Raw genomic sequence first — 17,567 nt, forward strand, 5'->3', positions numbered from 1 at the left:
AACACCTTTTAAGTTGATACGGCAAATGCTGATCACACACACACACACACACACACACACACACACACACACGTGTTGAACATCAGTATTCATTTGCAGTCATGTTTCTTGTCATTATTCACTTTCTGTCTTCGGTCACCACCACCAGCTAAAGGCTTGACAGTGTTCACCAGCTAGTCGCTGTGTTTGTGTCTGTCACTGTGTTTGTCTGCTGTTCGGTGCTGGGAAACAGGTGCCTTATATAGCAAAAACACCCTATCTCACAATATTAAAGATAGTAAGAAAGAATTTCTGGAGCTGTCCCTTTATCAGGATCCACACCAAAAGTTAATGGTGTCTATTCTGGGTCGTGACCCATCCTCCATCCAAGTTTTGTGGAAATCTGTTCGGTACATTTTGTGTAATCCTGCTGACAAACCAACCAACCAAACAAATGGTAATGGGTGAAAATATAACCTCCTTGGTGGAGGTAATGAGAGTGAAAGTAGTTAAACTGAGAGTATATTGTGCTGGGAGAGTAAGCAGCAGTTGTAAATGGCACGATGGCAGTGATTCACACACTCCTCCTGAACTTGCACTCTGATTCCCGAAAGTTATGCTGCCCCCTCCTCCTCCTCACCCCCATCACATCCCCCCACCTCACAGTGTCCTGTGAGTCAGGGAGTCTGCACTCTTTCCCCCAGACACAAACCCACAGTGCAGTGGGCTATACATTCCTGCCCGCTCACATGTGGTTTCGGAGGCCGGGCCACGCTCCGGTCACTGTGTTTGTCTGGCCCTGTCAGATCAGTGGTGATTTACAGCTCGACAGATGACCGGCCGTCCAGCTTTCTGTCAGTCTGACCGTTTGCCGTTCTTGCATTTTTATTGCTCGGCACAAACAAACGGGCAATGACGAATAATCAGCTGCCGGGTTTTGCTGACATAAGTAGCACTAATAGTGGAACTGTGACATGTGATTTAGGGTAAAAATGGACCATTTGTTTAAAGGCCGATGAATAAACACGCTGATCAAATTTCCAGAGACGGATTTTGGCCGCGGTCCAAGAGTCAATCAAAGTGCAGGAAGGAGCAGAGCAGACCCCACAAAGTTCCCCTCCACTGTTTATACCCTGGACACATTACAAGATTTTTCCAATTGTAAGCAATGAGGAAAAGACTGAGCAGGAACATTTAACTGCTTACACTTACGGTACAGATGATTTTAAAACATGCAGTATTTCACAGGAGAGACTGACACACATAACGAACAGCCATCGATGAGCAGTAAAGATGGAGGTTGTTTTGTGGTACATCTGCAACGAGGCTCCTTAGACGTGATCTTCCTCCACACCTAGCTGGCTGCATTCATTAATTAACGAAAGAGAAATGGAGACAAGCGAGGATGGGATCAATGGAGCTGTACAAGTTGTTGTAAGACTTGTATTCAGTCAGATTTATCACGCAGAGAACTGTTACGTCCTGCAGAAACATTTTTACTGTCACATTGTGATGCTGAACTTTTGCAGTTGTGGTTTATACAGTGATCTGCACAAAGAAAGGCACACAGAGATGCAGAATTCAGCAGCAGTAAAGGAATTTTAAAAAGTTATTTGGGTTCAAAGTTGAGTAATGTGTCCCTGAGAGCACTGAGTTTTTCGCTTAGTAACGTTTCATTCATTGTGGCACAGCCAGTGAGAACAGTTATTGATTAGCTTCTCTAATACCCCCTTTCCACCAGTTCTGGTTCTTGAATTGGTTCTGTTCTAAATTCTTGGAAGGAGCGGCAGTGGCTCAGTCTGCAGGGACCTGGCTTGGGGACCAAAGGGTTGCTGGTTCAAGAGCTGCTTACGACCAGTCTATATGGTGTGTGTACTCATAACTGGAGCTCAGTTCACCTCCTGAGCACTGCAGAGGTGCCCTTGAGCAAGACATCAAACCCCTAACTGCTCCTGGCACCTCATATCTAGCACACCAGTTTTGAGCAGGACCATTGTAATCAATGATGTGTAATATGACGGGCCCACCTCGGTTCACACCCACGATCAAGGAAAAAACAGCAAATTTTGGTTTCGGATTCATTTTGTTCAAAATGCTCAGAACAGTTCAAAATCAAGTTACAAAAACAAAAATGTAACCTGTTCCATGTTGGTGGCCGCGTCCTAACTGCACACGACATGACTGAGCATCAGCCATATAATCAGCGTGATATTTTTTATTATTATGATATTAATTGTCTCAGATTAGCGTGTCCTAACTGGCTGGATTTGGTTGATTCATGAAGTTGAAAGTGTCTAGCAAAAAAAAAAACACCATCTCTCCCTGCTGTTGGCTATACTTTAGGTAATTTCCAGTAGAGAAACAGGATGCAGTTTAAAACAGACTCAGCACTAATTCTGGACCCTGTACATAATCATTCTCTGTGGGCACCCACAGCTTTTCATTCTAGTGTTGTTCTGGGCCTTCCTTACATATGAGCCCTGTATACTCAGTCAACCTTTTCCCCCCTAGTCCTCCGCCCCTGTTGCCATGCATACCATATTATCTTCTGTATGGAGCAATGCACATGTGAGAGGAAAAGTTTCTGATGATATCTTACTGCAGCCAATCAACAAAGCTGGTTTACTGACAGACTTCAAAGAGCTCCGCTGAATCTGGTTCCAGCCTTTTGCTTTTCTCCTTGCCACGAGCAAAAAGGGCAAGAGGTCGATGCCAGACTAATAGAAGCAGTAAATGATTTCTGGTCATTAAATCTGCTCAGCCGGCTTCACCTTACTGCACCGGGAGAGTTCATATGGTGTCAGGTAGGGTGCCAGTTGTAGAAACATATACTTTTACATTTAAATACCTCTCTGTAATTGCATCATCTCATGTGGCAAACCGCACCAATCTGTCGCCTAAATAGGTTAAAAAAACCAAGAATTTGAAACCCTGTTTCATGCAGGTCTGGTTGGCACAGACTGAATAAACAGAGCTCTCCACATGTGGAGGTGAAAGAGGCAGAGAAATGAAGAAATAGGATTCGGGCCAGGACAGCTCCGCCTGTCCGTCCTCATCAGTCTGACACACTAATCATGGGTCTTAAAACTCCCCCGCTGCCACGCTGCCACCATCCCCACGCCACGCCCTGATTACAGCCTTCTGATTGGCCCTAATTGGCTGCACATGTGGCCCAGGGTCACAGCTGAGAGACGCAATGATGTGACACACACACTTTTTTGCACAATTAAGGGACGTGTACGTGAGATACACTATATAAAAGCACATGCACGCTCTCAGCCACACCAGATGCCTGCGCACATAGAACACAGATATCTATCTTTCCAAACAGCCATTTCTCGTGTTATGTTTGTCTACGGACTTACTTTGTTGGCAGTAGCCAGTACAGTACAGCAAAGTGACTGCTGCTTGTCTAAAAATAATTGTCAAAAGGCAAAAACCTCTCGAAGCAAGCGGCCGCAAACCACGAGCAAGGAGCCAAGCAGTAAAAAGTGAAGCAGTAAAAGAGAGAAAGAGGAGTGCAAGGGAGAGAAACCGAGGATATAAATCACACTCTACGGCCTGCATCATAATGGCATGGTCACATAAAGGCATGCTAAATGAGTACTCGCAACTCTTAATATAACTGCACAAAACGGGACCCGTGCCAGCACTGTACCTCTCAGAGCGCCGGATCGCCACGGGGAGCGAAGATACGAGGCGGGAAAAAGAGTGCCCATAACAATGGCCCGTGTTTACACTGGCAGAGCCCGGCTTTGTTTTCACTGGGCTCTGCAGGCCGGAGTGTGCGTGTGCGTGCGTGTCTGTACGTGTCTGTTCGCCGGCCATGTGCTGACCGATGCAGAACACAGTTGGGACAAAGCCCTGTAAGCCAGAAGGGATATAATGAAATATTAAACCACGCTAAATCTGAGATGAGATCAGACCTGGGCCAATAATTTGAACAGACTTTAGCCTTTAGGAGCGTACATGGGGGGTGCTGCTGGGGACTGAATATTTTGAAGATCATTTGAGGGCATGTTTTTAATGCTTGGTCTGATTTAGTTCTCTGAGATTTTGGCTCTCAAATGACAGCTTAATCTTTACTATGACTTCTCTCTCTGAAATCATAATCAATCCTGGGCGAACCGGGAAGTCAGTCACAGTTGCGGGTGCTGAGGAGTCAGTGTATAGCCAGAATAATGTATCTAGTCATTAATAACAATAATTTACAACAATTTGAAAATGTTTTGCACTACAGTAGATGGCGAAAATCTACACAGACACACTATAGGTCAAAGCAGCCACATCAACCACAGTTTACAACGACAGGGAGATGAAGAGGGAGAGAAATTCCCCAGACTCCCTTATAAAATCGCTCAATTTTGTGAGTTGTTGAGTTTGGAGAAACTTTATAAACTGTGTGAAGCGCTGTTTCTGACAAATTCTTAATTATTTGGGCCTTCTTGTAAATTCGGCATATGTTCTAGCCTCGTTTTAGGGGGTGCTGCAGCCCCCTCAGCACCCCTAGTTCCCGCAGTTTTATGTGACCCAGGTCCGATTGAGATGTATATTCATAAAACTGCAGTGAAAGACAGGGAGAGTGTGTGAGAAACATTTTACGGGAGATGGGATTCATTTGCAGCCACATGAAGACTTGGAGAGTTCGGTTCCAAATCAGATATCAACCGTTACAAATTAGCTATGCAGTGGATAACTTAAGAGCTTAGATGACAAAATGCATTACACTTTGGACAGTAATTTTCCCTTAAAGGGGCATAAAGCATTTTGGCAAAAAAAAACAGGGTGCATTGAAACAATGTGCTGGTTTTCGTGTGCATGTGTGTAAGAAGTTGAGCAAAAGCGTCTGGTTTCAATCAGCACACAGCCAGTGCCTACTTAATCTGCAACATTAAAGTGCTGTCTAAGACCCAACATTCATTTGATACACACACACACACACACACACACACACACACACACACACACACACACACACACACACACACACACACACACACAGGCAGAACCTCAAAAACTCAAATCAATGTTTATAGACACACTGCTTTTTATTCTGTTTCAGCTCTTTCTCCTGCTTCAGATGCCGCAGAGAGAGGCATGCAGATATCTGCCTGCTCACATTCACGCGCCCATCCACCCACACACACACATCACCATTTTTCACTTAGCTAATGACATTCCTGCAGAACAACATACAAGGTGAATAGGGCAGGAGCTGAAGGTGTTGAGATTGCATTCCTCCTCTGCCTCCCTTCTCCTTTTTCTCTCTAACCCCCGTAACGCTCCCTAACAGCATCCAGCTGACAGCAGCTGATTGGGATCGAGTGTGTGTGTGTGTGTGTGTGTGTGTGTGTGTGTGTGTGTGTGTGTGTGCACTTTTGACACACAAGAGATGGAATGTCTATTCATTATAAATTGTGAATTGTTTGGATGAGGACGGCACAGCATAAGGATGTGAGTGTGTGACATTACCTTCATGTTTATCTTTCTTTCCAAATGAACGCACAACCTAGACCTCTTACTGTGAAAATTAATGACCGCATGAGTGTCAACATATCGAAATGAACGTGCGCCCGCATGACCGAGTGCACGGATGTCATAGGGCATGATTAACACACTCATTCCTGTCTTGTGTATACAGTGTAGACCAGGTTTAAGGTCTGGTGAAGTGAACTCTATCAAGGGACCGGTGGTGTGAGCTGAGTGCTTTTTCTGGTTCTGCTCCATTTTTATGTTAGTGTGGGCAACCTGACCTACTCTGAGACTTTATTAGGTTTTGTTGCGAGTGTGTGTGCGTCTACTAGAGAGTTACAACACAAACTGGGACGACTGTGGTAACCTTAAAGGAGCCTTAGAGGGGCCTACCGGTGGTTTTGAAAGATTTAGCCCATTAACTACAGACTACATCTAATTTACGTGACTGTAGACAGCTTCTCAAAGCAAGCCATAAGTTTTCAATTTAATTCCCACCTTCAAGACAACCATTGATTTACATTAATTTTACTAAACGATGCGCAAGATATATTGAGGATTTTATTTTTCATTTAAATACTGCAGCCACATAAATATGAAGGCTTGGATTTGTCAGAAACAGAACATATGAATGATATTTTAAAGGACACAGATTATGCTTTAAAATTAGGTTAGGTTAGGTTAGGTTAGGTTCTTAAAAAGGTTTTTAAAGTGAACCCGCTCACGGGAGCTCACCTCTCCCACAGAAAACACTGCTCCTGAAACGCCTCATCAGTAGTCCCGCCTCTAGTAAGTTAGTTTAGTTTAGTCTTTGATACCAAATGTTAACAAGCAAAAACTGATACATTTGCAACCATCATTTACACTGGAACAATGTCCATTACTGTAGTCTGTACTGTGCATATTGGGTTTTTTATCACTGTGTGATGTGTTTTCAACCAGTCTGTGAAGCCTGCGGCAAATTTCCACATTTGCAGACAATACAGATTATCATTATTTATGTATGCCTTAATACATGTGTGGATAAAAATCAGTAAATTGACTTTTTAAATCTATAGACAAACAATGTCTATGAATTGGATATGCACCAGCAGGCGAACTGCCATCAATGTGTCCTTTAGCAAGGCACTTAATCCACCCAAAACCACTTCTGGAGCTAATCTCAGGCCACTGGTGGAAAACTGGCTATGTTCACTGTTTTGGTTGTTTGTAACTGTATGAATGAGAAGCAGGCACAGCTCAGAAAATGAAGTTATGAGAACCGACCCTCAACTGCTGGAGATCTGGAAAAAGTTCAGCTTTCTCCTTTGGCTCAGATGCACGAATGCTTAATCAAATCAGTGGTCTCAAGATATCTAGTCAGCGTAGGAAAAGCCCTGAGTTGGCAGGAGCTTCTTGTGACAAGATCTGCTCGTATTCAGTATTCTCTCATACGATGCAGGTATAGTCTTCTGTCTGAAGCAACACATATCTGGATGGTGACATCGTCTTAGCGCGAGTTGGGAGTGCATTCCAGGATGGAGAGAGTGGAACAGCTTTGCCCTCCATCCTAACTCACCGAGCCCTCTGGCCTACATTCAGCTACACAGCATAGAATTCTTCCCCATTTACTTTAATGGATAACACACATCCCTCTGCTGTGAGACACCCACAAATGCATATGTATACACACACACACATACACACGGAGACGCCACAGCATGGGCTCTGAATGTAATCACTCTCACTTCACCACAGCCATCAGTTATAATCCACAATCCCAGCTGTTTTGGTTATTTAAACACTCCTTGTACGCCGCACATGTGCACGCACACAGTTGGTGCTATTAACATGCATGCAGGGACAGAAATAGATGCTGTGTTGACAGTGTGGGGTCATAACAATCAACAATCTTCAGTTGTGAAGCCCCCCTAGACCCCACACAGACACACAGAATCCTACTGATGTCTTCAATATCCACAACCTCCACCCCAGGAGGTGCTGAGCATAGTAATCACATTACACAAGTACACATGGTATTTTTGGGATGTGGTCACTGATCAAGTCAGTTTGTTTTGTCTTTGTAAGGCTGTCTTACAAAAATTGGTCTAGTAGGATTTACTTGGAATGGCTCAGATGAAAACTGTGATCTGGAGCCTCATTATAAAAATGTTCTTACATTTTGTATTTGAACTTAGTCTTAAGATAATTTCCAATGGTGTGCTTACAATTTATGGGACGTGCCTTGCGATTTCCCCTTATATGATGCCAGCACAAATAGGTTTGAGTCAGGAATAGCCATGGGATCACGGCGGTGGCAGTGGTAGAGGAGATTGAAGCCAAACATGTATTACTGAGTGGACTAAACAAACAAAGCATAACATGCAGCTTGGGAGTCCAAAAATAATGACTTTAGGTCCGTTTATTCTTCACACCTTTAATGAATAATTCCTCGCGCGGAGTTCACCTCCGGCGTGGACACATTTGCATCCCGAACTGCCCTGACATAACCAGCAGGAAAAAGCATTTACGTCAAGTAAGTTTTCAAGTTAATTAGAAGAATTCTGGTGCATAACCAGCAACTCATTTGTGTTTTGTACAGGAAAAATCTCTCATTTCTATTCCAGCATGTCATGTTTATTTTAGGGTTTTTTGTTTTATAGCATGATGTTTTTATTTTGTTTAAATTGTCTGATTTGATTTGCCTCAGTCCTGCAATATGTTTTTCCTGGTTCAACTGCGCAAAGACCTTTGGAACTTTGTTTTGAAAAGAGCCGTGTAAAGTGTGTTATTCTTATTATTCTTATCATGATTGAAATTTGGGAATTATTGTGACAAAATCGGTGAAATCATAACTCTTGACGTTAGATTTAGTACATCTCAGTGCAATATATCTCAAGAAGTGCTTACTGTAATGTAAATTTTTAAAGTCTACTGTCCATAGATAAACATGACCTGTGACCCCGCCGCACTGAACGCTGCCCTCAGATGTTTCTAATGTTTGTATTTCCACGTCTTTATCGGCTGGACGTGGGAGAGGCCGGTCCGCTGTCGAAGTCAGCACAGCCTCATCATTATCTGATGTTCCACTGGGTCAACAAGGATGTGACCGGCGCTGATTCATCAAACCACGCCGCCCGCCTAAACTCACTCCTTCATATCAGAGTTATGAGGTAATGGGATGCTGAGTTTTGATTGGGTTGGAGAGCTGCTGAGGTCGTCAAATGACTTGTGAAAACAGTGAAGACAGAGGTCGTCATTTGTTGTCACTGACATGGAACGGACAGAGGACAGATAGTGGCAGGGCTTGTCTAGACGCAATCATGACAGAAGTGAAGGCTGCAACATTCAACGAGCATGTTCCAGCACATGTCACGGCTGATCTAAACAATGGCGCTATCTTTAGCAGGAGGCAACAACTGGTAGTACAGGGCAGTTCATAAAATCAGCACTTGGCAACATAAACGTCTGCTGGGACCTGAGGCATGGATGATGTTTCAGTGAAAGATAAACAAAAAGTAGGCCAGTTCTGTCTTAACCAACCCTCTAAAGATACAAACAGGTCTCTATTTAACTTCATTGTGCATTCACCTTTGTTAATGTGACAGTTACAACTGTTGAGATGAATGTTGACTGTCGACATTCTTTGTTTCTCTCTTAATCTCTCTCATGGTTGAATACATCAATACAAAGGCTTGTAATGAGATCATTAGTGACTAATAGAGCTGAAAAGTGACAATACGGTGGAGCAGGTTTCATTCCAGTCTCGGATTATGTGTCGTGCTGACCTCATTAATTCTCAAAGTAGAATGAGAAAACATTTCATCAGGACAACTAGAAGATGTCATGATGGTGTTATATGGTCCAATAAGGAGAACGGCTTTATTTGAAGCAACCATACCACCAAGTCTTATCTTGAGCAGTGTTATAAGTGTTAATAAGCCTGATACCAAAACAATGTAAGCTCCTCTGCTGCAGATGTGTGAATGGAGACGACAGTCACCTCCTTAGTTCAGATAATTGAGACAATGTATAGCATTTTGATTGTAGAATAGTTAGTAGGTTAGAGAGCATCTGTGATTGTGGCCCTGGTATAACTTGATATTGGCTCAAAACCACATTTTGTCGTATCATCCACGCCTGCTATTCAAAGCAACCAGGTCACACAAGTGTAAAACTCTACACATGCGGACCAAAACACTTGAACAGAGGCAATTTAGATGAAGTGGTCTTATTCCTGAGCGGTTTGTTCGTGGTTGAAATAGGATTTGACCTTGTTCTGACCCATTGACAAGGTTTGAGCTAACCATCAAAAGCCTCTAAATTGATGCGTGCCTTAGAAACTGAACTGAAGCATGAACTTACAGTATACTGCGATATCATTTGTAAACCAAGTACAAACCCCTCGTGATGTGGGTTACTGTTTTGAAGCCATACGGTTGGCATCATGGGGGTCACCATCTTGTTTTTTTTGGAGCCACAAGTTACCATTTTCAGATGAGAGGGTGGAGCTGACGATGATATCCTGATTGGATATGAATGAAAAACCAAGGACATGCTGTAGCCACGACCTGAAGCGTACCCTGCTTTATCGTCTGTTTTACTCTCAGTGGAACCACAATTTTTCATTTTCTCATAAGCTTACATAAAATAGGACCTCTTTTTGAAACCATTTGGCCATTGGAAAGAATACGGGTTTAAGGCACTTCCACATTGGCTTCACTTTTCAGACGTGGTAGCTTTGTCTATATTTTATACAGTCAGTGTTTTAAACTCAAGAATCACTTATTTCCACCACCGCTTTACAATTCCTAATGTTATCACATGGTTGAAGTTGTGTATTTTTATCACATGAGCAAGTTCACAGTGTACCTGTTCCCAAGGTTAAGAGTGTAAAAACAGACTCACAGAGCAACACAAAACGAGAGAACCAGAAAGAGTCTGTTATGAATAACTTAAGACAAGCTCTGCTTCACGGCATCCAACAACAAGGAATCCTGAAAAGGTTCACTGAGTTCAGCACGTAACTTGCTGAATAGGCGTCTTTGATAAAGCAAACTCCATTACAGAAGTTGATTGAGAGGCACAGGGACAAAGGTATTGTTTTGACATTGTGACGTACTGTACATCCCTGGCGTAATTGGTGAAGTATACTGTTTTGTCAGTGTGAATGTTCTGATTGCTTTATACTATTAATGTAAATGTATCTTACTCCCCTTCACAATCAGTGTGAATATTCAGCTTCAGACAGTGACTCCGGGGCTGGTAAAGTAAGGTCACGGAGTTCAACATACTTAAAGTGCAACGCCTTAAAAAGGACATTGACTGTATTAAACGAACAATAAAAACTGTCACAAGTTAAGGCAGTAAGTGTGACCTCAGAGTCACATGTTGTTTTCTAGACCTTCTTCATAACAAACTGGCATTTCAGTAAACACCAGACTGACTAGATTAGATTACAAGCCATTGTACTAAATGACCGAGGACGTACCCATAACAAAAAAACACAGCAGAGTGTGTTTTAGCATCTGTGTGTCATTATATGCTCTATGATTTGATGCAGGCCATCGCACTCCATCACTCTCTCTTCATCATTTTGGTAAAACACTACCACCTGCCTCATATAACTCGTCTTTCATAGGTGCGTCTGCGCCCTGTCATTGTCGGGTAATTAGAAGAGCAGTAAGTGAGAGTGAATCATAAGCAGCGGCGTTTTCGCTAAGTTATACCTATACGTCTCCACAGAGGAAGAAAAGATGGAAACCTAAGTAGTGAGTGGGAGTTGGCGTGTTCGGATGAGTTCAAGAAAGGGAGGCATGTTTTTTCTCCATGTGTTGACAGGGCGCTGGGCCGTATTAGCGGTCAGGCCTGGACGGAGATAATGACGGTGAGGTCTGGGTCAGCCCGAGTCTGTCATCGGTCTTATCACCACAAATACACACAGCGTACACGCACATGCACATTACAACACCTTTTGTTTAGTCTGCTGCGCTCAAGCGAGGTATTGTTTGAAATGTTGTGATGCCAATACCAAAATTATACGATATGTAGTACCTTTAATTGAGAATACGCACGAGTCTGAGCAGGCATTTATGGACACATTTCAGTTGATATAAAAAAAGCATTGAGGTTTGATAGCCAGCCCTACACTGGACTGAGCCTGTCCCATCTGAGCAGACTTATGACATTATTCTCCGAGGAGCTATTATTAGAACCAACTCCGAAAATAGACATTAACAGGCGGGTTTTATCACAAGCTTCACTGAGCAGCTGGTTGTGATCAAGACAGAATAGAAACGGTGCATAAGAGATGCATAACATTTCCTTTCCTTTCTCCCGTTACGGTTTGGGTTTCTGGACATATAATGTTCTCACTTGGTTCTTACATTAGTACGTACACTCGTTGTGATTGTGCACACACTCCACATAAATAGCAGAACACTCATGCGGTTCAACAGATGTTGAGATAACTCTAGTTTCTGAGTCCCATGTGGGCGCAAAGCTTTGGTATTTCCATCCCCAGACTTTCTGGGCATACAGCTGGTTATCTGTTTGTCCTGCTGTGTCCTGTCCTCTTCTTCTGCCCCTGTCAACTTAGAAATGTTCTTAAAACAGCTTGAGCCACAACAGATGCAGATGCATTTCCTCAGGGTTAAGAGAGGAGAGAGGAACAGAGACAGAGAGAGAGAGAGAGAGAGGCGTGACAGACACAGCGGCTGCCAGAGACACTTTTACAGCAGCCTTTAAAACAAACACCTGCTGCCGTGGCCGAAGCGCCTGGGGAACATCAGAGATCCTGCAGTCTGTAACCGCACAGCTGTGATTAGATAATGAAACTGAGCTAACAGAGTTACAACATTACAAATGATCTCTTAAGTCCTCAAGTCTCAATTGGGGTTTAGTATCCTGCACAAGCACAAGGAAACGTGCAACTCAAACGTGCAGGCAGGGCTGCAGTGGAGGGTAAACGCACATGAAACACTGGCTGCCCACTGTTTAAATTCAGCACCCATTTAGTTTTACAAAGTTTTTAATTGTTATTGCCTTTAACCTGGGCTCCATCTAGCAGTGCCCAGTTTGCTTTACACTGGATCACTGAAACATCATATCTTGCAAACATTAATCAACTTGGAAATTGAGGGTGTTTTCAGATCTACGGTTTGTTTCCTCTGGTTAGAATCAGTGAAAAGGTTGGTTAACTTAACGTGTTCTCTCCTCTGGTGAGAGCATTCACTCCTCTCATTGGTTAGATGTGGAGGGCGAGTTGGATTTTTTCACTCGTTTTTGTTGTGAGGAAGCTTGTCGTTAATTACGTAGCCTATCAAAACCAAAGCGGTGCCAAATTACAAGCAACAAGCGGGTGCACTTACAAGCTCGTACCAAACAATGGCATGAAAAGGATTACGTGAAATAGGAGAGATCGCATCACAATCAGTGTGTTTACAGGAGGGATGTAATTCTCGCTCTCGGATGGGATTCTCGCATACTTCTCAGACCAAATATACTTGGGTAACCGTTAACATGCCCGGGTGGTCCGCACAAGTAAAGTCTAAGTATCCTTGGGCAAGATACTGAAATGATGGTGCTATTTAAAGATAGAAATATTGTGGGGCACTCTGGATAGAAAGCACCTTGCATGGCATGGCAGCCTCCGACTGAATGTGTGTGAGATATGAATGGGTGAATGTGGCATGTGTTGTAAAAGGCTTTGAGAGGTCGGTAGACTAGAAAACTTTTGAATGCAGTCCATTCATAATCATTTAATTCAACCAAACATTAGTATGCAAAATGCATATGGTTAAAGGAGTGTTTCTTGTAGTTAGGTGAGAAAAAGGTTAGATCACATTCCCACCACAAACAAACCAAACCAGAATTTGTGATGGGACCAAGATTACTTCCTCAAAAGGGTCTCGGTTCAGTGTTGTGTTCAACTCAACTCAGCTCAATGTTATTTATATAACACCTTTCATACAAACATGCAGCTCAAAGTGTTTCACATAGCAAAATTGAAACAACACAGAGCAACATAAACAAAAATATATCAACCCGAACGAATCGCACCACAGGGGAATACAAACTAGAGTCTGACTCAATAGGACAAACTAAAAACGCCCCAGAACAAGCAAAGCTAGCGCAAACATTTGCAAACAAACGTGTAACTGAATTGTGCTGCTTCAAATCATAATATGACCGAAAAAGACCACAAAGTAAGCAGCTAGCTTTGAGCCATTAAGTGAAGCCAGAAAATAAACTGATTGAAGCGATTGAAGCACCGAAGTTCTCTTGTGTCCGATTCTCCTTAAAGAGAAAGGAAGTTGTTCACTAAATGGTTGTCTATATTATCTGTGTTTGTGAGACATTGATTGTTTAGTCATTTTAAATTAAGTCTGGTTATTGAGAAAAAAGACCATCTATATTTGAAGCTGATAAATTTAAGACTGGTAGTTGACAAAAGGTAGAGATTACCCATGCTTCTTTATCGCTCCATCCCTGAACACATTAACAAATAACTTTCTACCCAACAGGAATCAAACCCTTGTCGCAGCTGAGAGGATCTGTCTTCTCAATCCCTGACTCGGCCTACAGTATTTTCATTCCAGCTGTGCTGTAAATCTTTCCGGTATCAAACGGCTGTAGAAACCCTCCGACAGTGAGCCAACTGCGACTTAAAGAGTTAGAAAATGCAATTCGATCTGCAGCGGTTGTGTCTTTTTTCACATTACATTGCCGCAGGGGGTTCGGTGCAGGTTTGACATAAGGCAGACTCGCACAAGCATACACTGACACACGGGTCACCACTTGGCACTTTAACTCAAACACACATTACGCAGAACACCTTTCGAGCACATATATTCAATCCTGAGACAGGGGAAGACAGGAAGTAAGAGTGGGAGGGATGGAAACTGAAGGAGCAGGGGGAAAAATGATGGCTTTCCCTCGGGGTGACGCAAACAGATCAGCTTTAAACCAAACAGTTTGAAATATTTGTGTCTATTATGTCAAAATACGATACGTTAATTGTAGCACGAGGAATACAAATGATAAGTGGAAGGGAGAAAGATGAGGAACATGCAGTCAGAAATAAAGGTATAGTTGGACATTTTGGAAAATAAGCTCAGTTTGTGTCTCGCTGAAGGTTTAGATTAGAGACTCCAGGAAGTTACTGCTCCCTGCCAAGAAGAAGTCTGGTACGTAACCCTCCGTCAAATTTCAAATTGACACATTTATACTTGCTGACCGACATGCTAAATATCAGGTGCACCAGTGCAACCAATGAAAATGTTTAGTTGGAGATTTCTGGCTGCATGTGCGACCAAAATAGTCACACCCTGGAGCCCGGTATAGCGTCATATTTACTCTTTAAACATGAGAGTGAATCCAATCAATCATGTCCAAATCTTCCTTGAAATATCTGCTAGTTAATTTATGCTAATGAATAACTTTTCATGTCATCAAAGGGATTTTAAGTAGCACATTTTGAAGCGGTTCTAGCAGGGCGGAGAATGTGCCAACATTGTGAGGAGTCAGATTTTAGATTAAAAGGACCACCCATGAATTCATCAGCAGTGACCTTTATAGGGCAACTGCCATATTAACGTTGACAGGCGTTTTATTAGGCGAGTGAAAGAGAAAAAATCTTGTGATCAAAACATAGAGCATGTGGTTGTCTGTAACATTTCTACAGAGGGGTCTGTGGGCCCTTATAAACTCTTTGTACTTTTATCAGGCAAGAAATCACATGTAGTTATTGCAACCTTTGTTCTGACATGTCTATAGTTTCGCTCTCTATCGCTGAATTTTTATTTTCGTTGTCAAACTGTTGTTAAATTCATCTATAATAAACACAATATCAGAGGGCACACATCTTAGCTGACTGTATGATATTTAAAGAACAAAATGCGACTTCCTTATATGTCAAAAAGGGCTAGTCAGTCCATTGGAAAACAACCTCTCCTCCTCCTCGCACTTCCAGCGGATCTGGCGCTGCAGAGTACAGTGTTTGCTTCCATCAGCAGGCAACCAAAATTTTGGATAGCATAATAGTAGCATCCCAAAATCTGGCTGGTTTGGCTCAGGCTGCAGCCAAACCTACGGAGGCCTGGATCCACAGTGGCCTCGCAAAACAAACACAACTTGGAGGTCTGGCTTCGCTTTCGCTGACGAACGTCATTATGCACATCGATTAAAAACAAACACACTGGCAGAGAGAGACGTCCAGCTTTTCAGTGTGGGCCTACGGGTGGAAAATCCCCATCTGACAGAGAGAAGAAGACGGAGACTACTGAGAACTGAAGCTACCCTTGGATAAGATTTGTCTTATTTGCTGGCTGACCTGTAATGCCAGCTTTCCACTTAAACAGCAACAGAACTGACAATGAAGCTAAATGACTTTCATTTTACCTCTTCTGCTGTTCTACAGAGCAAGTGAAAGAAGAGAGTGGGGATTATCCAGGTTCATGCAGCCAGCTCTATTACTGTTATTAGTGGAGAAAAGCCAAGATCCAAACAGAGACGGCCCCCCCTCAAGAGTACACAAGACCGATCACTGGTCAGACAAAACAGCCACTTTTGCCAAACCTGATTAGGCAAGCTTCAAGACTTTACATATTTTGTACTTCTGCCCTCTTCTTTAGTATTTATAATTTAAAAAACAGACACAAAGAACATTACTCCACACTGTTGCATACAAACAAGTGTGAAAAAGACTGGCTGAGACAGAACATAATGCATTACCACATCCCATCAGCCAATGGGAACTCTCAATATGAATCAATGATACAGAAGTCAGCGGTTCCCACACTTCGGGGGTAAGCGTGTCCACTATATCACACTTGAATCACATGAGAGCACATGGGCCACTTTGTACCAACATAAATGACTAGCTGCATTAGCATAGCAGCTAATCATAAATCCTACAATAGTACACACACACACACACACCTCAAGAGAACCAGAACCCAGTCGGGCACTGGTGTCATGTTGCAGACAGGAAACAGATGGCCTGCTGCGGGAGAAAAAGCTGAAAAAAGCATGCCAAAGAAGGCCAGAGAGAATGCTTCCCTCCCTCTTTCTCTCCCTCCATCATCCCTTCATCCTCGGTTGGAAGGCAGAGGAAGACTGAGGCCGTGGTGGTGTTTGGAGGCTAGATCAGTGGGCTCTGGCTTGAGATCAGAGTGATGGAGCTCTCGGGAGATTTTTAAATAACAGCCCAGCATGGTTCTACTGTACTGGGCTAAGCTGGGACACACAGCCTGCAGGCTATTTAAGACAGGACACATCCCAACGGGTGAGAATATATTTTAAGCATTCAGGGAATAATATCGCTATCAAGTGCTGTGTTTCATATTAGCACTACAAATATACAGTAAGGGCTACATTTAAAGTTTGTGTGAAAGAGAATAGCTCAAAGTTTCAAGTTAGTGAGGTTTATACTGACACTCTTACTGCTTTCTTGCAGAGACTCAGAGGATCGATACCACTCTCATTTCTGTAAGATGAGTTAAGGTAGAGCCAGGGGGCGATAAGCTTAGCTTAGCATAAAGACTGGCAACAGGAGGAATAAGCCTTCCTGGCTGTCCGAAGTTGAAAATTACACTTACCAGCATCGCTAAAGCTCACTTAAGTTGCATCATATTTGTTTCATCCCTACACAAACAGAAATGTGGAAACGAGCCAGCTAGCTTCTGCCCGGTGTTGTGGCTTTACAGGGAGCTAATTCCTGTATTTCTTGGCAACCTGTTGTTGAACATAGCAACCTTCTGGTTATGGTACGTAACTTCTCATAAAACCACAACATTGTTAGTGTTGGTATGCATATTTTTGAACATTGGACATAACAGGCTAGCTGTCTCCCCTGAGATCTCAGAACAAGGTGGATATTGCTAAAAAGAAAGGTGCAGTATGTGAGAAGAGGGGTCAGCACATCACCAGAGTAACTGTTCACTGCTGCTTACTGTAGCTGCCGTTAGCTCGTTAGCTCAGATAGCCATGTAGCTACAGGGTTAGCATGCTAACTTCAGTAGATATCTCTGAAACATAGTACACTGACATCTTTGATATAACGTCAAAACTCTTATTTCTTCATATTCTATTGATAATTTTAGTTAATTCATTTTTGTATGTTTTAAATTAAAATT

General features: G+C 42.8%; 1 protein-coding gene across 2 annotated transcripts in view; it reads right to left on the reverse strand.

The window, feature by feature from the left end:
* The window catches only part of eva1aa (eva-1 homolog A, regulator of programmed cell death a), a 78,713-nt gene that overhangs the window by 7,042 nt on the left and 54,104 nt on the right, over positions 1-17,567 (reverse strand). The window lies entirely within an intron of this gene.

Source organism: Pagrus major, chromosome 22 (assembly GCF_040436345.1).
Source record: "Pagrus major chromosome 22, Pma_NU_1.0".
Taxonomy (NCBI): Eukaryota; Metazoa; Chordata; class Actinopteri; order Spariformes; family Sparidae; genus Pagrus; species Pagrus major.